The sequence below is a fragment of the Strigops habroptila genome, chromosome 6 (genome assembly GCF_004027225.2).
Source record: "Strigops habroptila isolate Jane chromosome 6, bStrHab1.2.pri, whole genome shotgun sequence".
Classification (NCBI taxonomy): domain Eukaryota; kingdom Metazoa; phylum Chordata; class Aves; order Psittaciformes; family Psittacidae; genus Strigops; species Strigops habroptila.
Window position 1 is genome coordinate 55,516,138 of NC_044282.2, and position 23,821 is coordinate 55,539,958.

The 23,821-nt window shown below is 40.4% G+C and overlaps 1 protein-coding gene across 5 annotated transcripts in view; it reads left to right on the top strand.

Annotated features, from left to right (window-relative positions):
- Window positions 1-23,821, top strand: part of KLHL29 (kelch like family member 29) — a 410,258-nt gene that overhangs the window by 265,130 nt on the left and 121,307 nt on the right. The window lies entirely within an intron of this gene.

Consider the following 23,821-nt stretch of genomic DNA (forward strand, 5'->3'; position numbering starts at 1 on the left):
CCTTCATTAAGACTGTGATATTTTATGTATACGTTTGTATTCAGATACAATCCATGTGTAAATTATTTACTTGCCAAAAGCTATTAAGTCCTATTGTGTAGCTCTATGCTAAAGACAAGGAATCTTCATTAAAAATGATTAGTCCAACAATTCTTCCTCCTCATTACGTAGATTGTGCTTTGGTATGTGCAAATCCTTACCAGACATCTCTTGAAAAGGAGTTCAGGCACAAGCTCAGCAGTACTTCTCTAAAGCTAAATATTTGGACTGCTTTTAAATTTTCAACTCCAAGCCCCAGTAATGATGAGAATGCTTGCTGAATGGCAAGCTTCTGAATTTTTCTTTAAGATCTAGATAGGCTTTAAGTGATACTGGCCCAGTCAGGTAGCCAAAAGTTGACGAACAATTGCTATATAAGAGTTTTGTTATTTCTTTCCCTTAAAAAAAAAAAAATAAATTCAAAATCCACAAAAGGTGTTTGTCAAGGCAGGTTTATAAGTTACAAATCCTGGATTTTGAAGAAGGAGGGAGAGGAGAGATTTATGCTCTAATCCTGGTAGACTGAGCTGTAGTGGTTCTGCTGGATGTCTCTCTTCTCCGTGGAAGCTATTTGTCTTCTGAAAGGCATCATCTCCACTTTTCATAGCCACCTATCCCAAGTTACTGCACTGGATACTCCGATGCGTGATCAAATTAACGCAATTTAAAGGATTACTTGGTGTCATTGGAGACGTGCAGATATACAATACAAGGGAAAACACATAAGCTTAAACCACTTTCACTGTGGTAATTTGATCACATATCTGAGCCCTAGTGGCACTAACCCAGTGAGACAAATGAGCGTGTCAGTGACTGCACACTTGAGGTTAGGAATACTCTTAAAATGCCTTGCATACGTAGGGCCAGCAGCATCAGCTGCTATTTACTCTTCCTCCATCAATTAACCTTCAGCATATCTCTGGCTCACAGATGAAGTAAATTTCAAACAAGAGCCTAAGTAAAAAGATCGTAAAATATTTAATCACTCTTTTAATATTTAATTTGCAAAGTAAGTCTTAGTCAGCATTCTTGCTTAACCTGCTGTAAACCCCAGTCTAGTCTAATTGTCCGAGTGTCACTGACTGCCAAGGAGGCATTCATTAGGGTGAGGAGGAGAGTTCCTCACCGGAGTACGCCAGGCATGCCAGACCTACCTCTGGTCTGGTGTTTGGAAACCTTTGTACCTTGGAGAGGCTCATAAGGAGAATATTAAAACAAACAGTATTTCCAATCCGTGACAACTGCTGACACATTAGCTGTACTGTGCCTCATAAGCTGCAAGCTAAACGACTGTTTTCCCAGGGATTAGTTAGCTTGTCTATGACCATCAGCCATTGAGTTATTCCCATTCCTGTAGTGGTTAAAAGCAAACAGACATAAGGTAACAGAGCATGCATATACAAATTTCTCATAAGCAGGACCTATTTTATAGGGAAAAAGTAATCTCTTCCTCCATTTCCAGTCTTAAAAGCCCTTATGTCTAAAGCTGTAATTCCTTTTGTCAAACCTCAAGTCAGAGAAGATACAGGTTGGGTTTCATTGTTTTGAATGAGAGAGGAAGAATCAGCAAAGAAAGGCAACTGGGGGTCGAACCAGACCTTAAAAGCTTGCTAGGATAACATTCATAATATAAAGTCTGTATTTGCTTTAATTTCCACCTTCAGGGATTTCAGTCTCTAAAGCCTGACTGATTTCAGTCTTACTTTATGGCCACCTTACTCTCCAGGAAGGAATGGAAACTGTGAGACAGTACTAAGCTGTTCAAACAGACAAGTTCAAACTAGTTCTTTACAAGTTTCATTTAAATATTCTCTCTTTTTCTTGGGGAACCTTGGACAGTATTATAATAAGAGCCACTGCTAATGGCCTTAAGATCTAACTCATTATCCTGAGATACTCTGTATTATTATTTCACTTGACAATCCAGTCTTGTACAGGTTTGGATAATTGCCCAACTATCCCTTAAGTGAAAGAGCAGTTATTGCTGGTTGATATGATAAGGTTTCTTATATTTTTAGACTTTATTAGGGAGCTGCCTGGAATGTCATGTTTTATTTCCCGTAATTATCTTTCATTTGGCTGTGTACATGTTTGGGCCCTATTACACCGTATTCATGCAGAACAAGGCTTCTCACTTGGCTGTTTCTAAACCAAAGTAAACAAATACGTTGCCAAAAGTTAAAGGCACTGCTAGTTTGCCATCTCATTTGCAATAGGTCAAGAGATCTCGCTTACAGGACTGAAAGAGTTGAGTCATTTCCATGGCCTTGCAAAAAACACATTTTGATAACAAGAATCGTGATATAAACCAGATATGTCATTCTCTTCACAGTGTCACAGCTAATTCCTACCTAATTCCATTGAAACGTCTTGTAAGAAAATAATTTTTGCATGGATTAGAGAATCTTCTTGGTCTGGATGGGGTATATTCTGTGAAGGGATTTTTCTTTTGCTTCTGTAATATGTTAAATATGAATGTTAAGTTTAGCTACATGATCCATTTACTTAGTGAATTTATAAAGCAGTCACATTATGAGAGGCATAAATAATGTTTCAAAGTAATTACTGCTTTTAGCAATGTGTGAAGAAATGTAGAGCTGCCATATGAAATGCATGGGATCTTTCACCAATCAACAGCAGTTTCGAGAGGTGTCTGGTTTGGCCTGTAGTTACTCTTTGGATAGGATTTATGCCAAATACTCCTAGCTGACTTCAAAAGCCTTGTCACCTTAACACAGACATGTGACGTAATATTTTAGAGCAGAATCAGCCCTTGTTTTCTATCTATGTCCTAAGTCTTGCTCTGTAACCTAAAGATAAAGTGGCAGGGCAATGAATAAAGCAGAATATTCAGAACCATGAAGATGTTAATTGTGAACATACTCAGGGAAGATCCCAGGAATTTTGCGTAGCCAAATTTTTATGTGGCTTCTTCAGAAAATACAGAGTTGCAAATTCTGTTCAAACATAATTTAAGTATCTTCAGGCTACATGATGTGCCAGCACAAGCTGTAGCTTGCACAACATGCCTGCAGAGAAGAGAGAGGGACGGAAATCATCCCTTCGGTTTCTGACACAAGGTACCAGTATCTCATGCCATGGCACAGTGACAGAGACCAATGTCTATGTGCCTGCCAATCTAGTTAAGTGCAAATGGAGAGAAATTAATCACTCTGATGAAGGACTAGAGGAGATTGGTTTCCTTAGAGAAATAACTGAACAACTGAGATTTAGTCCTTGACTTTTTCATAGGGCAGTGTGCTGCTTTATTTCTGAGACATGTAGTAAATCCAAAACTGCACCCCTGTTGGGTAGCCCTGCCTTATGTAGGACATAAATGTTTCAGTGTGGACTCTGAGATCTGTTATACCTTTGAAGACGCTTTCTTCATAAACTTGATATACTTTGAAGCACAGTTGCTAACACAAAAAATGAGGAGAATACGGTTCATCGTTGCAGTACTTTCTCCTGCAGTGTAAAATTAGCCATGGACATCATGGGTTTTAATTTGTGGATGTTCATGGATAATATTGGTGTTTGTTTCCATAGTATTTTTGTTCTATGATTCTTTGGTTTGCAGTCCTTAACTAGCGGGAAAAGAAATCAGATGCTAATTAGCATTCAGAATGTAATAACTGTAGAAACATAACAATATCAGAAATAAAATGAGTGTTAATCCTTGTAGCACTAATTTCTTAACACTTCATTTTCAAGCATCACCAAATTCCATGAACTGAACAGTAAAAAAACTACAAACGAATACTGTTGCATCATCACTTATTGATTGCACCTTTCACACTTGACTTTATTGCATTGGAATTCTCATTAGACCTTGGACAATATTTACTTTCCGTAATCGTGAATAGTAACAAGGCAGACTACAACATTTTGTCAATAACCATCAACTTTTTCTTCACAAAAGGCTGAATTTTCAAAGGCATTTCATCTTGACCTGCAATTCTTTGAGTGTTTCTAGTTCTACACATGAATGCTGGGGGGTGGAGGGGTATTTAAATTCAAAGTGAAACCTAGCATTTGGAATTCTAATAACATTAATTAAAGGTTATTGTGTGGGGAAGACTCTAGACAGCCTGTTTTCAGTTCTCTTTCTTGCACCAGAATACATGGCCTATATAACCTTAGGAAAATCTGCCGTATTTTTGTATTCATAGATATAGATAGAAAAATAGATAATTACAAAAATCATAGGTACAAAATTATATGTAATATTTTAGTATCTGTGTGTACATAGATATATTAATATGTACGCATACGGTTGTGGGGAAGTTTACAATAGAAACTACAGCGCATTTCGTCTCCTGTTTCTTGTAGGAGAGTTAGGTTGGCATGGAAATCTGTTAGCATTGTACGTGCTTCTTGCTGTGTTTTCCTTAACATGGTCGTGATTTTCTTGGGCAGCCTAAGTGATACCAAGATACAGATGAATAGTCATCATTTGTAAGCTCAACTTGGTAATGGTGCATAAGAGTTCACAGAATCGCAGAATGGGTTTGGTTGTCTGGTCCAGCCCCCCTCTCAAGCAGGGCCACCTAGAGCTGTTTTCGTAGGACTCTGTCCAGCTGACTTCTGAATATTGCCAAGGATGGAGACTCCACAGCCCCTCTGGGCCAGTGCTTCATCACTGTCACAGTAAGAATGTGTTTCCTGATGTTCAGAGGGAACCTCCTGTGTTTCAGTTTGTGCCCATTGCCTCTGGTCTTGTCAGTGGGCACCTCCAAAAGAGACTGGCTTCATCTTGGCACCCGCCCTTCAGGTATTTATGTATGTTGATGAGATCCCTCTAGGCCTTCTTCTCCAAGCTGAACATTCCCAGCTCTGTCAGCCTTTCTTCATAGGAGGGGTGCTCTAGTCCCTTCATCATCTCTGTGGTCCTTTGCTGGACTGTCCAGGAGCTCCATGTCTCTTGTACTGAGGAGGCCAGAACCGGGCCCAGCACTCCAGGAGAGGCCTCACCAGTGCTGCTTAGACAGAAAGGATCCCCTCCCTTCATCTGCTGGCAATACTTTGCCTAATGCTGCCCAGGATACCATTAGCCTTCTGCTGCAAGGGCACACTGCTGGCTCATGTTTTAGCATGTTCACACACAGTAATGAACTGAAAGCAAACTGCTTGAACAGGTCCTCTAAAATGTAATCTTTTTCAAGATTAATTACAGTCTTCTGTCATTGGAATAATCTTAACAGAATTGCAAAGTTGATGAGGGTATCTAAGCCATTGCATGAAATTGGAATACATTTCACCTTTTTGTGTGCCAGGTGGAGTATTTTCAGTAATTCCTGCCCTGTCTTTAAATGCCACTATCGGTCAGGTCATAACAGACAGTGATTTAGTGCGCTAAAGAGTCAAAGAGGACTTGTAATAGCCCTAGAACATTGCCTTGCTAAACGTACAACATAAAGAAGGTCATTGAATTCTATTTTGATTGACAACTTTCAGTGTGTGACTTGAGATTTCTAAGTTTCAACTGCAGCAGGAGCCTCTCACCACTGCCAATATTTTATGAGGGTTATTGTTAAAAAAAAAGGTTGGGGTTGCTAAAGTGTGGTAAAACTCCCTGAACTGCTTTTAAATGTCATCTGCTCCATGCTGGTTTTCTTTATACCTGTTTTTGGGGAGGGTTGGTTTTTTTTTCACAAAAAGCACCAGTTTTGTAACTGTAGTTCATCTGTTCTTGAAAGTACAAAGCTGAAGATCTTTGATTTGACTCTGTTATGTGATGTTGTCTCATCACATGCAGATCCACTTAGGTAGTTAGATAATGGTACATGCAAAGATGTCTTGAGTTTCTTCCCACCCTGAAATCTAAGACATAGTTTGCTTGACAGTGGCCACTAAATGCATTCAAAATAAGTCTGAGAGGCAGCACAGTTCTGTTGAATTTCTATTTTTTCCTTCTGTCCACACAAGGCTGTACTCACAAAGTGCAAAATTTCTCAGGGGCTGGATGATAACCAAAATCTAGGCTCCTTTTTGGCACAGAATACATAAGTGGCCCAAATTTCCAGGCAGGCTGCCTATACATCCATCCAGATACTGTTCCAACACTCCCTTGCAGAGATCTGGAACTGCATTTGGATGTTCTGAAAGTTACTCACTGTCCAAAACACTTGCAGAGTCTCTGTTCTCATTTCAGAATTCCTTATGTTTAATTTCTGATTTCTCTGACCTTGTCTTCCCTTGGTCCTCTGTCCTGTTCAACTCCTGACACATATTTGGGCACAACCCTTGTCTGCATCCACCTCTTTGGATGCAACGGGATCATCATATACCTCCAGCCACCTTAAAGCTACCTTTCCTGAATGTTCAGTTCTCTCCACAAGAATGTTCAGTTCTCTCCAGTTTGGCCTTTTCTTGAAATTCCCAGTAGCATTTCTTCCTCTTCACACAGGATAATTCCACTTCTTTTGCTGTCATGACTTAACAAATGGACAGTCAAGTTATATGGAGAGTCAGCAAAGAATGGGGACTTCATGCTCAGTCCAAACTGAACAAGCTGGATCTGTCAGGAGCCAGACTGTGCATTTGTGTATATACTTAAACATTCGCAAAATGGGCTACTTTGTGATATCCAGAGATTTCCAGACAAGTGGATTTATTAAATTGCAAATGGTTGTTGGTTTCCCTACAAGAAAGTGGAAATGCCCTTTTTTTTTTTTTTGTAACCAGAGGTCCTCCATGGAGCAGTGCCTGAACTCAGAATGAAGAAGAATCATGTCTGTCTTATTTCACTCAAAATGAGAATTATTCTGTCCCATGTTAGGTTAAAATAATCTAAGGAGATTTGTGAAATGAAAATATTTCCAAATAACGCCTTTTCTTACCCTGCTGTGCCCTGAGATTGCTGATGATAAGCTCTGCTGTCCTACAGCGAGGCTGGGCTGAGCTTTGAGCTGCAGTCAATAATAATAATAACATGGGATTAAACAACACCTTGCAGCTTCAAAGTGTCTTTATGGACATACATTATTTTTTTTTTTTTAATAACACCAAAAATTAATTGTTTGCTTTTAAATAACTTTAGTAAGACTAAAGGTACTAGGACTTTGGCTGAAGTAGGAGCAAGAAGAACTCAGGAAACTAGTTTTGGTGTAACGTCCCACAAATCTGCTTGTTTCAGATGTTTTCTGTGTTCAGAGGATAAATACTACGAGGAGAGGAATCATTTGTGTTTTGTAAGTTCATAAGCACTTTGAGTAGTGCTTTCTTTTCTTTAGTTTTTCTCTCATTGTTTAAGTAGGAAATAATTTGGACAGCAATTTGAATGGTGTAGTGCATGCAAGAAAATTCTTCCCAGCAATGGGCATACTTGTTTCTGTATATTGTGTTCCTGTACATTGTCACAAAGATATGCTACCAAGTTGTTTCCACACAGTAGGATGGTTAAGCTTCTTACATCCAGTCTGGTTTGTGTTCTGTGTATATTCAGGATTCTAATTCTACCAAGTGAGGGTAAAAAGGTATTTGTATATAGTTCCATCTTAATGTTTACAAATCATTGCATTAGATTTCCAGACTAGATATTCTGGGAAGTATCATAAGGTGATGAAATCATCACTAAGAAACAGGTACAGAACGTTGCAGGAATGATTACTCACAGAAAAAACTTCCATCATCTAGATGTGTAAGTAGAAGTGGCATGAAGTTTTGTCATATTAAATTCAGAAAATTACAGGATATAGTGTTGTACGTGCTTCCTTTTGTACTGGAAAAATGCTTGGGCTGCTGACGAAATCAGGAGGTTCAAGACAAGTATTTGACCAGGAATATAGACAGTAATACATACATACACCAATGTGTACTGACAATTAAGTTAGAAACATTTGACTAGACAAAGAAGTGCCAAGATAGGTAGTCAGTTTGCACAGTATGACTATCTAATACTTTCCAAGGAGCTAAAATAATTGGAGGGTTTGCCTAAAGACTTTTTACACTATCTTTTGTACAATGCTCATTGGCATTGCAACATAAAAAAAAAAAACCAAACAAAAAACTCCCAACAAAACCAAAACCCAACCCAAAACCCAAAAAAAAAAAAAAACCCAGAAGAATGTAGGATCAAAGAGAATGTTATGTTTTCATTCATAATTCCTCTGATATTTCAGAGGAAGACAAAATGTGTTTTGGCCATCAATCTGCACACTGAAGTATTTGGGTGAGGATGAGGAAGATGGTATGAAAATGATAAAATTGGATAAAATGGAAGAGTTCTTGAGAAATGTGGGCTGACACTCTTCTTCAATCTGACTGATTTATAGAGGATCCAAATCCAACATCATGCCCAGCTCCTCTGCATGACCTTTTCCTTGTGAATGAAGAGGAAAATGTTCCTTGCACCCCCAAGCTGTGGATGTTCTTTAAAACAAGGATCATTTTGCACAAAACACTACCATCCTGTGGAAAACGGAGGAGCAGTGCTAGTAGGTTCCTATTGCCTGTAACCTAGGAAATAGGAGATTCTGCTCTTTACCTTTTCCTGCATGCTGTGTGGACTTTGTTACAGATGTGAATTTTATAGGTGGGTGAGTTTGCTGGGGTTTAGATGTTTTTCTGCTAGATATGTTCCTATCATGGCCAAACTGTGCTGTTTTATGAGTAGTGCTTTAAGGGTTTTTTTATACTTCTCTAGGATGGATAGAGCTCTGATTTGGAAGCCATGTTGAGCATCCAAATAGAAAAGTACTTTTTAGGAGAATTTCAGAAGAACTTTTGCTGGATGGATAGCAGGTACATCCAGCAGGAATCAGTCAAGTGATTTCAGGTTTAGGCAGGTACAGGTATTTAATCATCAGTATGTGGAGAATCCTTGCACTCTGAAGAAATTCAGGAATCCCTCTTTCATTTATTTAAGTGTAGCAAGAACAGGGGCTCATGTTCCTTCACTTACAGAAAAACACAGGTTTTCATGTATTTTACTTGCCGGAATGGTTAAAGCAAATTTGACATCGTGTCCGAGAATTAGCTATTCAAGGGCAGTCAGATATCCTCATGAGTAGAAATTAAGTACATTACAAGAACAGTCAATCTGTTAAAACTCCACACCAGTAAGATTTCCTTCTGTGAGAACTTACATGCGTTCCATAGCCCTTCCCTGGAAGTACCCCTTATGCCTTTGTATAAGCCATCATTACTTTACCTTTTTCTTTCTTTCTCTCAAAACTGCCGTATAGGCAAACCATGTGCAGTGAATCTAGGTGTTATCAGTCAGAGGTGTTTTAATGCCCTTTCACAAAAATAAAGTAGTGCTGAGAACACCTCTTGGCTTTAAGGACGAACTCAATCAAGAATTTTACTAAAGCCAGGAAATCATTTTAGCATATGCTTTTGTCCAATTTCTGGGATGTTGGAGTGCTAGATTCAGTATTTCAGTAAGATTTGTTATTTCTTTTTGTGTTTTAAAGAGAGTAGTATGTATATACTGAAGATCTATATAAGTGTCTGGAAAAAATGTGCTAACGTATTTAGAAGACAAATTCTAAGTATCAAAATCTGTTGTAATAGACAGGAAAAGGAGCAAAACTCAAAAATACAAAGTCCTTTTGCATTTATTGAGTTAGTAACATTGGCTGGTTGCTCCCACTTTGAATGCACTGAGAGCAGTGTTGGGTTTTTAAGATGGTGGCCTCACACTGCGGTGGGAGATAGCCAGCCCTGGAGTAGAGTAGGACCACACGGTGTGTTTATGACAGAAAAAGGAGTAGCCATGTTGTATTCAAATGAAATAAGAGACGTGGCTTTAAGGATATAATTTATAATTACCCAGCCTGGATCTAGATTATAATTACATAGTCTGGAATTATGCCAAGATACTGAAATTAATATTTCAAGTTTGGAGGGAAGAAAAATGAGACAGTGTTTGGCTGGGTTGGTAGTTGGCTGCTGTGCCAAGAAAGGTTGGACCAGATGATCCTGGAGGTCCCTTCCAACTTGGTGTTCTGTGGTTCTGTGATTGATTGATTGTCTGTCAGCCATGAACTCAGAACCAGGAGAGTTCAAGGAACCTTCCTTCTGAAACCACATAAAGAGGCTTTTATTGAAAAACTTACATGCAGAATAGAATATGTAAAAAAAGACATCATTATAAGGAAAAGACATGATGACATCTTTGAATGTTATTATGTGGTTAGTAAATGAGAAAGAAGAATCATTTATATTCAAAAGAACCCTATTCAGCCGTCAAGACTGTTAGGTAAGATTTCTCCCCTGACTTAACTAGATTTAGAAAGTTTATCCTAGGGCTTTAGTACATCCTGTGTGGTGTCTGAGTACGGGCAGGGCACAGCTCTCCCACAGGTGCTGGCTATTTGGGGGTTTTTGGCTATCCCAGGACATGTCAAAGGGCACCGGGCACCAGGCACCAGTGTGTCAGCAACTGCACTGAGTTCCTGCGGTTGCCCAGTTGAACGAATCACTCTTGTCTCTGTTGACTGAACTAATTAGGTTTTTGTAGATTTTATAGGAGCTTATACACCTAACCCACTTAAATGTACTTGAATTTGAATATCTTATCATAACCTGAATCCCGTTCTAAGTGTCACGAATAAGGTCAAGAGTCTCAGCAGACGGACACCTCAGCATAAACGCAGCTTCACTGTCAGAAGTAGATTATAACAAAGTACAACCCTTGTATTATTTTACTGTCATTGTATTAAGAGGATATTTTGATACTATTGATTTTAAATTACCTAAAATTAATATTTGCCTATTAACTCTGAAACATGTTGATCTAGGTGGGGTAAGCAAATGCACGTAGTCCTTCTTTGTGATCAAGCTGGCTTTCCTCATCCATCCACGGAAAGCTACTTCTGAATGTCATACATCCAATGTTTTACCAGGCATCATTTTCAGTAGCATAACTAAGGCTAATTCGGGCATATATTGTCAATAGTTTTGACTCATGGTTTGTTAAACTGCTGCTGAGCACTGTTATCTCATGTAATTTCCAGTGCTATATTATACTGTTTCATATGTTAAGGCCTCCTAAGAGGGTTAAGGCTGAGAGAGGCTTACGTACCTCAATCAGCAGACATCACGTTCAGTAGTGGGGGTCCCACAGGGTACTTGAGCTTTTTGGTTCAGCAGTGACTTAGAAAAAAAGAATGCCTTGTATGCTGTTTCCACCAGCACTTGGTCTTTTCTCAAAGGTTTGCTCACTAACTCCCAGCTCATCACGGTCCTCATCAGCCTGTGTAATGTGCTCATCACACGCTCATTTTAAGCTTTTGATTTGGCCAGGCTGTCTGCTGGGGAAAGTTTCCTCTGGTAGAAGTCTCCAAGTACATGAACAAGTGAGCTCTAAGTGTTACTAATAAAAAATCCTTTAATCCACTTCAACAATGATAAATTAGAGCTGAGTACTCCTCCTTACTTTACAGATACATTCAGTTCAGCATTTCACTTAAGTCAGGAAATCATCTGACAGGAAAGAGAAAAGTCCTAAATATCCCAGTGTGGACAATGGGAATTAAAGGCCAAATGCTCAATTGCTCTTACTGGCTATCTGAAGCACCTACTGAGCACTGAAAATTCCACTGACATGGCTAGTTCATAGCAAATTCACTGGTCCTTGCTCTTCACCCTGCCTGGAATTTCCCTTTTAATTTTCCTCACATTGTAGTTGGTGCATGATGGGGAAAAAAAAAAAATAAAAATGATGATCTGGGCCACAGAAGTTCAGATTGAGCAAATATCTGGCTAAAATATACTTTCCTGTATTTAGATGGATTTGCTACATTGCCTTGGTATTACATATGTCACAGCTAAAATCTGTATTATTATACCTTCCAATACCTTTCCAGTGCCTAAAGGAGGCCTACAAGGACAAGGGGGAATGGCTTTAAAATGAAAGAAGGTAGATTTAAATTAGATCCTAGGAAGAAATTCTTCCCTATGAGGGTGCTGAGGCGCTGGCACAGGTTGCCCAGAGAAGCTGTGGCTGCCCCATCCCTGGCAGTGTTCAAGGCCAGGCTGGACAGGGCTTGGAGCAACCTGGTCTAGTGGAAGGTGTCCCTGCCTATGGCAGGGGCCAGGAACTAGATGATCTTAAAAGTCCCTCCCACTCCAAACCATTCTATGATTCTGTCCACTTTCTATCATTTTATTTCTGTTTCTATGTTGAGGAACATAGCAGATACAATGAAAAATGAAGTCTTTTTATTCTTCTTTCCCAAAAGGGTGCGAGTTTGAGTGAAGGGCTCATCCACAATGATTTATGCCTCTTGTAATCCCTACAGATCTCTTTTTCAGTAGTGGCACTTGAATATTTCCCACAATACAGCTTATTGCAGCATTACAGCAGACACAAAATAACATCCAAGATGTAGGAGGGCCCTTGGAAGGGTGTTCAGGTGTTCACCCTACCTGGCCTTACTGCTGGGTTCCTTGTTGGAACATCTCAGGTACCTCCTACGTGCCACCGTTTTATGTGACGTGGTCAGGCTTTAGGAGGCAGCACATGTTGCAGTATCTGGTTTCCAGGCATCCATCCGTTATTTGCAGGCAAATGTAGGCTCATTGTTTCATGTCTAATTTTGAAAATCTGGCCCCAGCGGCAGTTTTTTTGTGCATCACTGTGCTGACATCTGGCTTTTACTGGCTTGGCAGACAGTCTGTATCATTAAGTAGTACCAAACTATGCATTAATATGGACAGAGATGATCCTGCACCAATTTCCAAAAGCATGGTAGGGCTATTGGCAAATGAGATAGTTGAAGAAATTCTCCATCTCTCTTCCTTTTCGTGATATATCAGGGAATAAAATTGAGGGGAAAGCAGAAAACAAACTAATGTGAATGTAATTCCCAAATTTCAATCTTCTGTATATTATGGGTCATTACCCGTTAATTTGCTAAATGGCAGTTTTCTATGAAAGAAAAGTTTTGTTTAGCTGTATAATGATGACAGATGATGTAATTAGTATCATCCCCACACTGAAAATGATAAAAGCATTTCTTTTGTGTGTCACTGCTTTTAGACAGTATAATATCAAAAATGATAACAGTATGAAAATTGCACTGGCCGCTTTCATATTGTACATGTAGAATACTTCGGTGATATGATACAAGTAATGACAGGTACTTTGCCATGTATTCATTTTCTCCACTCTCTAGCCTTTATATTACAGCAAAATTAAAGCACGGCACTAAGCAAACCAGACGTGCCTGAATGCAGACCCATCTTATGAAACTGTAAACGGCCAGAGTCCCTTTGCTATTACTGGTTATGATAATTAAGCAATTATAAACAGGAGTTTTGAAGGAGAACATTGAATCGTTTTTGAGTTAAAGAAGTTGGGGGGTATTTTAATTTCAGGCCACATTTGTTGCTTGAATTAGTTTTAATTATATTCTGTATAAGTACTTGCCCTGTATCCTGGTCTTGATAGTGGTAGATATTCTCATTTAAATATAAATAAATGCCAAACTTATTTAACATGGAAAAGTGACTGCTGTGACTGTGTAGTAACAATTTTCTCTTTGTTGCCATGGTTTGGATTTTTATATAAGCTTTGCAAATATAATAAAGCTAATGGAGCTCTTCATCCAAGGAAATGGGTATATTCAAGAAAATAAATTACATTTTGCAAGCTAATGAGCTCTACTAATTGTGTTTATCCTTGTGAATTAATACAATTTAAGCAAATCTATCCCCCAAAATCAAGCATTTGATTGCATTTTAACTGCGTGGAAATCAGAACATCCGGATCAAATCTGAGTTTACTGGATATCCACGGGGTAGGGGGAAGGTTAGTCTTCATTGACTTGTACAGCTGGTGCAAGCTTCTAGTGAAGCAGGAAAAGTTAAGAGTTTGCAAGTTGCGACTTTCATCATTATGGTTTTCTATTCAGCTACTTCCCGCACAGGCAGTATTCTCAACAAAGAGTTGGGTGCAATAAATCCTGTGTAATTCGATAGCAGGCATGTTCTAGTCATGCTAATTAGCCCACATGCCCATAGGACAGGATAAAGGAAGGAAGGAAAAGGGAATAACAGTTGTACTTTTTTAAGAGATAACTTGTCTTCACCCACTTTCCTCTCTCCCTCCCTTTTCTCACACTTTCCTTTGCCAACATTTGTATTTCTTTTTTTTCTTCTTCTAAGCAGATTTTCATTCTAGTGAGGCATTTTGGGAGATGTAGGACAGATTAGAAAATTCTGTGTGTATTCTGGCAGATTTTAGGTTATTCTCCAGTTTGGCTTTTTGGAAGGATATGGGAGAGTAGAGAAAATGGTCAGTTTGAACACCTGAAATGCTGCAAATAGCCCCAAAAAGTCTCAGGCGAACTTTGTTGTTCAGCTGCAATAGGCAAGCAAGTGCTGGCCAGGAGATTTTTGCTATTGGGGGTGACAGCAGTTGTCAGCAATAGATCCTTATGGAGGTAGTATAGCTCACCATACATTGGATTGCTGCAGTTTTTAACACTATCAGGGGGTGTGCGCCTGAGATGAAGTCTGAGCCTAACTGACTGTACTTCCTTCGTCCTGACTGCACTGTAGCGCTGCTTTTTTATCCTGCTAGATCATATTCAGCACCAATGCCGGAGTCCCAGAAGTTAAGCAGCCGTCGCAGATTCCTCAGATAGAGCAGACATGAGATCAGAGCTCTCCTGTTTCTCGGCACCAAGTCCCTCTTCATTTAAAACCAGGATTGGGAAGCAGAGCCAGACAGCCTTTCTCAGCTGCTGAAAAAATAGCATCTAAAAGGTGGATAGCAGACACAAAAAAGGGCTCAGAAATGAAATTGTTTGTTTGTTTGTTTATTCCAGCTCAGGTAAGAGCTTGTATGATCTTTCCCAGTCTGTGCACTGGAAAAAAATACACTCCTTCCGTCCCTGGCATTCAAGTGCTGAGAAGGGCTGTTAGGACTTGTCTTCTAGAACTTTTGAATTAATTATGTTTGTGTACTGAGAAGAGCACAGCTCCTCAGTGTAGATGCAATTGCACTGTTACAAAGATGCTTAGAATAACTTAGTTCTGGAAGGAGTAACGGAGAAAAATTGAGAGTGATAGTATGATCTGATCAAACCTGCAAGCTGGCATAATTGTGTCCAGACTAGAAGTTATATTGGTATAATAACTTTGAGGGAAGAAGAGAGTCTTGTAAATGAAATATTTATGTAATGAGAAGTATTGATGCACAGAGCTGTTCTGGATTCCACAGATTCCCAGCTCCTCAAGCAGGCATTGACACAGACCACAGTAGCTCCAGAGGAGCCATGCCACAGATATAGAAGTGTAGGGTCCCAAAGTACACATTAACAAAACCGACATCTTGTCAACAGTATGGAGTGTAGAGCTATCTTCAGCAGAGGTTACTGTGATTGTTTACAAAAGAACAAGGAATTTAGTGACATTTTCATTATTTAACTTCATATCAGCATTAAATGAAAAAAGTAGAAGCCAGAGGAAGGATACAGAACAAAAAGCTTTATATGAAAAATATTATTCACCTCTGATGGAAACTAGGCAGCTGGGAGAAAAGGTTCTGGAGTTTGTTCAGTTCTTGGCATTGAAAGATTTTGATAGTAGCAGTTTGAAAGTTATCTGTTGGAGAAAAACTGGATCTCAGAAATGAGTACAGCTGTGATGACATGTTAGTTTTGGGCTTCTGACTTACTGCACAGACCCACGCATGTCAGCAAGAGTTAAAATCAAAGTAGAGCCTCAGTTTTGAACTTCCATTTTCTACAGCGTTTGAGTCAGATCTTCAGTGTTTCACATCTCTCCAAGTAGGGTTGTAGGGGTCACTTCTTGGGCCCCACTGGCCCCATGCAGATTCATTGTAGAATTGTTTCGGTGGAAACAGAACTTTGATACGTCATACAGGTTGCTTAGAGACCCCTGCAAAGTGCTGACCACCCCAAGTCTGAGAGAAGAGATAACCTGCGTGGAGCTGAGCCCTATTATGGGTTATAAAGCTGGGACAGGTCTGAATGATAGAAGGAGTTCTGGCAGGCTGTTAGCTCTCATCAGCTGGGAAAATTGAAATGTTTATTAATAAGAACCTTTGACATGAAATGCATGATATGTGCCCCCTGCACTAGGCCCATGATTAATACTATTAATTATGGGGAGTTCATTATAGTCTCATGGGGATGTGATATGTAATTCAGCAAGCGTTTCATTGTAAATTAGCATTAAGGTCCACTTTAAGTACAGTAGCTATGTATAGCAATGCAGACAGAGCTGCAGTTAGTATGTACAATAACATCACCATCTTATTAAATGATGGTAGACTTTTACCTCAAAGAATTATAGACCTATTAGCATTTCGCCTATGTTAAATCTTTGCTGTGGCTGGCAGTGTGATATCTGTTGCAACTAACCTACTGGTGCTATAAAAACTTTCCTCAGTGGTGTTAGAAGAGCCTAGCTCCTTGCTGATTTTTAAAAGAAACCAGATAATTTTAAAATTTGGCTGGAAGTAGTCTTGATTGGAGTTTCATTAGCAATTAAAAGAGCATGTAACCTAATGTTTTTTCCACTCTGGTCCAGAGAAATTATGCACAGTGGGCAGCTCTTCAGTTGGTGTAAACCATCAGTGATGTAATGAAAGCAATGAACCTTCACTGATTTGCACTGAGAATCTTGCCTGCTCCAAATTGTTCACACATACGCCTTCCTAAGGCTGTGCTTTATTGTTAACTTGTTTAATAATGAAAAAATATTTCATCTTACTTGAAATTCCTTTTCCCTAGCTTGTCTTCAAGGAATCCCTAGTGATATCGCCTCTGTGTGGCCTGTTTCTTTTGAACCACACATGCTGATTCACTTACCTTCATACAAATGACCCTTATATACAAACACAGTTTCTTTTCATCCTTACGTAGCATCTCAGAAACCAAAAGATACTTGGAGCAGCTACCTTCCTGTGGTGAATCCTGGAAATGGGCAGGAGCATCCTAGCCATGGTGGCCCCAAACATGTATGCTTTTCAGCAGCTGGGGAAGCAGCTGGTGGCAGTGTGGGGAACATCATGCAGGTGCCAGAAATGGGCTGAAGGACAGAAGTCTTCATTAAAAGTCCATATGTATATTAAAATGTGTTGGTGTTTAAATAGGGATCCAGTCAAAATAGAAAACAATAGGAGACGGGGGGGCACAAGAACCAGTTGTTTTTCTTTTGGAGGAAACTGAGTTATTATTCATATTTATTTGTTTAGGTTGCAGAGAGTTTTAGAAATGCAAGGCTAGAAGGGGCCTCATGGGTCATTGTGTCCAGTCTTCTACAATCATAGGTAACTGTGTGCAAAACATGTAGTTTAGGAGAGTCCAGAGATCACTATGCAATACATACCAGGGACCACAGAATACTTCCTCTCCGAAATTGATGACCTGTAGTGAAAGACAGAAAGTCATAGCTGTGCTGTGCCAGAGGAAGACAGGAAGAAAACTCAAGAGCAACATCAGCAGCTGAGGTCCTCGGCATTTTCTGTTTGTGTACCTGGGAATCTGATGAGTTTTGTCGAGCTGCCTACCTAAACCAAGGCCGGCTCGAGTCAGTTGTGAAATCAGAGTAGCTCTGCGAGCAGCTGTACTGGAGAGCAGGGTAGCAGCCTGCAGCCACTTGGCACGGAGGGATGCAAGTCGTGGGATCCAGCACCTGTTGGGCTCTAAATGCTTTTCTTAGAATTCGCGCAGCTGACTGGCTCCTGGGGGAAAGGCAGCAGCTGCCGGGCAGCAGTGGTTAAATATAGGAAACGGAGGGTGCCACGTCCAACTGGAAAAGGAAAGAGGCAGACAGGCATCCAGCCGCAATAAAAATTCTTCTTGGTGAAAAGGGCCCTGAGGTGATCAGGAATTGGAGGCTTTTACACCGTCTATTTTCTCTCTTGTCCGTGACTGCACCTACAGTCGCACATACGTCAGCCTCAGATAATGCTGGACACTGAATTGGCAGTGACCGCATTAATGAGTGTTAGTTCTGGAATGTTTTGAAGTAGTATGTGAGGGTCCTGCCTCTCACTGCGAGCCATGTATACTTGCTGAGATGTGTTGTCCTTAATTTAACTTGATTCTTTGCAGCACCTTTAATAGCAAAAATGCTGTGAAAAGCTTAAAAATGAAGCAATACAGCTTTAGCACAGATGGAGTTTGAAAAGGACATTCAACCTTCTCTAATCTTCTACTGTAATCAGCAAGTAAAGCAAAAGGAAGAACAACCTGGAAGATAATATTTTTCATTCTGATAATGTGCAGTACTTAAATTTCATCCGGCATTTACATGGCCCCTTTATTGAAGAGCGTTCCTTTTGCTTTAGCTGGAGGGCTGTTAAAAAAGGAGCAAAAAAGCAAAACCCTTTGCGTAGCCACCTTTCAGGTGATGCCAGACATCCTCACAGAGAAAGAGAACAATGTAAAGTTGAGGAGGCTCAGCTACAGATTGGAAGATTATTCCTATTCTTCAGACAAACACAACAAAAGAAGGCAAGAGGAAAGAATGAGGAGGAAGAAACTCCTGTTTTGCTTTATTTGCATGCTGCACACATCCAAAAGAGAGAGGCTCATGGCACACAGGTATGGCACAGCCTCTGGCCCTGGCTTACCTCTCCGTTCTGGGAGGACATCTGGCCAGCACGCTCTCCTCTCCTCCCAGCCCTTCTCCTTCACACTGGGCTGCAGCTACTCAAGCTGGCTGAGCCTGTTGTTGGGATGATATCATGCAGTTAAATTAATTCCAAAGCTGGTCAAGCTTGGAATCAATTAGACAGGAGACAAAAAAGGAAGCTGGGAAAAAGAAAAACAGACCAGGTGTAAAACAGCATGCAAAAAGAGGGAATAGTGGGCATCATCTAAAAGGTGGCTTGGGGTTTGGTTTAACACAGGATCTGCAGGTAACATGAGCATATGACACTGCACAGATCCCTTCTGCCTCCAACTATCCATGCAGGGTTTCACTAAGTGCCTCTCAGCCATACAATCAAGATAGCATCCAGAGCTCAAGAGGAACATGTTCCTTCCATTTCAAGGACAACACTTAGATGGACATAAAGATTTATCAGCTTAATATACGGCAACCATCTCACTTTACCTTTACCTCGTTCCCAATGTCTTGACCTTGCTGTTGAGCGTAACCCAGGCCCAGGAACAGGCAGTGCTGAGCAGGCCTAAAGATCCCCCTTCACAACCTCAGCAGCTGCTGCAAGTTTGGGCCAATAAATCACAAATGTTGGGAGGAAAGGACCATCCTCCTACTGCTTGTCCTGACAGCAGTTCCCACAGTGGGCGGCTGATCCTTGACTGAACCTCGAGACACTGCCATATGCAAATAGTAGTAATCTCTGGTTTGTTCTTCCTCCAAGGTTGGATGCACCTGCATGTGTCTGTCTGCTTGGAAGCTTAAATAAACCCAGTTGAGGATTGTTTGCTTTTGCAAGCCTGATTCATCAGCTTGGTTTCTAGAATGTGTAAAATACTTCCCAGTTGGTCAGAATGGCTTTTTGCTATCTTTCTCCCAAGTTTGTCTTAGAGAAGACTTTTTAAAAATATGTAGTTTTTAATCTTCTGATGTCTTGGATGCCAGCCTGCAAAATTGTAAAAGAGCTGATTTCTCACTCTGGTATTTGTAATGTTTTCCATTTTCTCCAGCATAGCTATCTCAGAGACCATATGAACAACATCAAAAAGAGTTAAGTTACAACTTTATATATCAAGACAGGTATAAGGAAGGGAACAAGGAACTCAGTAAACCAGGGTATATTAGGAGCTTCTTCAAGAAGCCACTCAGACAAGCTTCAATATAATAATCCCTAGCAGGGCCATCAGAATTGCAACCTATACCAACTTTTACAGCTGTACATTATACTGTTGCTACATTATTTTTGTTTACATACAAACACATTACAAATAACATTTAAGAAGGATTTGGGGGTGTTGAGTGGCGAGAAGCTCAACATGAGCCAGCAGTGTGGGCTCGCAGCCCAGAAAGTCAAACATGTGCAGGGCTGCATCAAAAGGAACGTGACCAGCAGGTCAAGGGAGATGATTCTCCCCCTCTACTCTGCTCTCGTGAGACCCTACCTGCAGTACTGTGTCCATCTCTGGGGACCCCAGCACAAGAGAGACATGGACCTGCTCAAGCGTGTCCAGAGGAGGCCATGAAGATGATCAGAGGGCTGGAGCACCTCTTGTATGGAGACAAACTGAGAGACTTGTGATTGTTCAGCCTGGAGAAGAAGGTTGCTCGGGGGAGACCTTATAACAGTTCTCCAGTACCTTAAGGGGGCCTGCAGGAAATCTGGAGAGGGACTTTTACAAGAGTGGGTAGCGACAGGACAAGGGGGAATGGCTTTAAACTGAAAGAGGGTAGATTTAAATTAGACATTAGGAAGAAATTCTTTACTATGGGGATGGTGAGACACTGGCACAGGTTGCCCAGAGCAGCTGTGGCTGCCCCATCCCTGGCAGTGTTCAAAGCCAGGTTGGACGGGGCTTGGAGCAACCTGGTCTAGTGGAAGGTGCCCCTGCCCATGGCAGGGGGGTGGAACTGGATGATACTGAAGGTCCCTTCCAACCCAAACTATTCTGTGATTCTATGATTCTATAAACATTCTTAACAAGAAAAGGAAAAGTAAAAGGTCGCTGCACCAAGCAGTCTGTGAATTATTAGTGCCTCCCTGGCCTTGCAGCCCAGAATAGTGCTTCCCACTGAAGTTGGTGGGACTACATCCTTCCTAAATTGCCCTCCCTGGTCAAAAGCATTTGCAGAGCCAGGACCCACACTGTTAGATTAAACTTCAACTATTTCAGCTACAGCAGGGAAAATCATGATTAGGTCCTTGAATCTGGTTCTAAGTGCTGGTCCTAGCTTTTCCACATACACTGTTAGCTCTTGAATAGATCACCAGCTGGTCTTCATCTGTCATCAGTGGAGAAAGAGGCATTGCTGGAGGGCTAGCCATCTTTTCTGTTGTTTGTAGAGCAAACTTTAGCAGCTGGCTTGGGGTAGGGATGTGACGTTTGAATGCTGACTTAGAAGCCTGGTACTTCTCACAGACTGCCTTGCAGTTTTTAGTCTCCTCATTCATCTTATCCATAGTTAAGGGGAAGAGGTGGTTTATGGTTATTTCAGATTTAAAGTTCTTCTTTCAAAATGCAAGGTTTGGGCTTCTGTATTTCTGTTAGAAGTTATTTGAACAGTTCAGAGGTCCCTTCAAACCTAAATTATTCTGTGATTCTATGAGCCTAAATTTTTGAACAGTTCCTTAAAATTAAAATCAGGTGGGGAAAAGCATAACTTTCAACTAGTCACAGAGCTACTTTAAATCTCTCTTTTGAAAGTTTCCCTTTGGCAGCTGTCGGAATTGTGCACAGTTTGCCCTCCAGGACCCATTTACTCTCTGTTGGCAAATCAGGTTCTTAGATGAAAAAAATGCTGGGAATATTTTTTTCTTGGGTCTCCTGTCCAGAACACAAATTTAATGAACACTGCAAGCCCTTTAAACATCCTATATGTTCTCATGCAAAAAGCTGGTATGTTCAGTGCTGAAGTCAATGCTATCTGGATCAGCAGTAATAAATTAAGTACATATGAGATGGGTCCTGGTACCCTAGTACAGAGATCCAGCTGGCACAGAACAGCCTGCATCCTTCTTCTGAAACTCACTCATCAAGAGAGGGTGCCTGTGTGTAAATAATCCTTTGGGAATGGTCCCTGTTCTGTTGAGTGAATGTTATTTGGCCCAGACCAAAACCACATGAATGGCAGAGGCAACCGAGTTCTAGTGCAGAAGAGTATTCCCTGGCAAAGCTGAAATTACTAGTACAGCTGTATCCTCAGGGACCCCAGGCTTACAAACTCCTATTCGTGGTTTCTAAGTAAATGCAGTCTTCCTTCCTCTCAGTACATGCTTTTTGTGGGTTGTTTCATTGGGTTTGGGTTGTTTGTTTTGGGTTTTGTTGGTTTTTGGGTTTGGTTTTTTTTTTGTTTGTGGGTTTTTTGGGGTGTTTTTTTTTTTTTGCTTTTCTCACTCTTAAAATGGTTTATTTTTTATTTTATTGCAAAGTCTGCTTATTACCCCTTACTTCATAGGGTCTCCATGATGCTTTCCATCAAATCTTCCTGATTCATTAGGACTAGGAGCGACAGCATGCTGTTCCTTCAGCCCACATACAGACAGCATCAGATGGACAACATCTTCTGTAATATCATCATCAGTAGAGAAGCTGAACCTTTAACTTCAAATCCTGGCTCTTTGCCCAAATGAAATAAATGAGTGTAGACTGACCGCCATCATTTCTGTGAATTAACGCTAGAGGGAGGCCTGGCAGACTTAGCTTATTTTATCTTTACAGACTTTGTATCCTACACAATTTTATAGACTTCACACATCCAGTTTTACTAGTCCTTTTCCGTAAACTAAAGCCAGTTTTTATACAACCCTCACTTGTTGCGTCCTTGTCGGCATATTGGTTACAGCTTGCTCATCACAGACATCTCATGTTATTTTTATGAGTCGACTAGTAAACTGTCACTATTCTTGCAAAATACATTGCATTTTCACATAGTATGAAATAGCGGGCTTTGTAGTTCATTTTAGTAGCCAGAATTCTCCAAACATTTCTCCTCAGTAGTTGGAAGTGCACAGAAGCAGGCAGTCAAACATTGCAATAGCATGTTATTGCATGTGAGGATTTTTATTCTTTTTTTCTGCATTCAAAACTAAAAAACCACTGCCAGCACTGGGAATTGATCAAACCGAAACATTTGTGTGTGACGCCCTAATAGATTCTATAATGCCGTTAGCTTGGCTTACAACATGGCAGCTAGACAGGCATATTAGCCGCATCCTTTTACATGCAGACCTTGCTGTTCAATCGTGTTTGGCTAATCTTCCCTTAGGGGAAATTGGATTTCGGCCCCTCTCCCACCTCCAAACCCACTGTAAGATATAAAATTGCTTTTTAGAAGTCTCTTTTTCTCTAAGGCACTTTAATTGGCATAAGGTAGTTGCTCTTATAGAGAGACTATTGATTAGCATTTTTATTTTGCTATACTTTAAAGTACACCAGTTTCAAACGCATTTCATGAAATACCAAGGCAATAAACCTAGCAATAAAAGGCCAGAATGAGGACTGACTTGGCTTGCTTACTCCTACCTGTCTCATTTGGTTTGGTTTTTTATTTTTAAAACTGGCAAATGGCTGAAGCTGTTGTTCATTCTCCTTCTCACCATCCCTTTAGTGAAACCCAAGCTGGACATGGGAGCCAGTGTCAAGTACACAGCAAGATTTGCCCCCGGGGTTGAGGGGACAGGAGTTTCAGGTAGCCTTGTCCAGTGCAGCATGTTCTGCACTGCTCATGTCAGGAAAAAAGGAGGCACAGCCTGTGCTTAATCTTCCCCTCCTTCCCCAGTGTTGGAATTGCTGACAGTACTGTGGCACCAACCTTGAGGAAGTGGGACAAAGTCATTAGAGAAAATAGATTGGAAGGATTTTTCCACAGGAAAATACGCATGCGTCTTAATGTCTCTTGATTTTTTTTCCCAGCATATTTTATTAGACTTTTTTTAAAGTCTTTAATGCATTATTTTTTCTTTGAAAATATGTTAAAATGCCTCTTCTAGTCCTCAGCGCCTATATTAGCATGAGTACATTGGTGACCACTCTCGGGGCTTTGTTACTTTAAGCTTTCTTTGTTCCCAGAAATTAAATAAGTTACAGTTTTAAATGTGACAGTCCCGGAACTTCAGTCTGTCTTATGTCTGTGTCAGGCTCAGTTTTCTCTTACTTAATGGGTTACTGACAGCCTGAAGTCAGGATTTCAC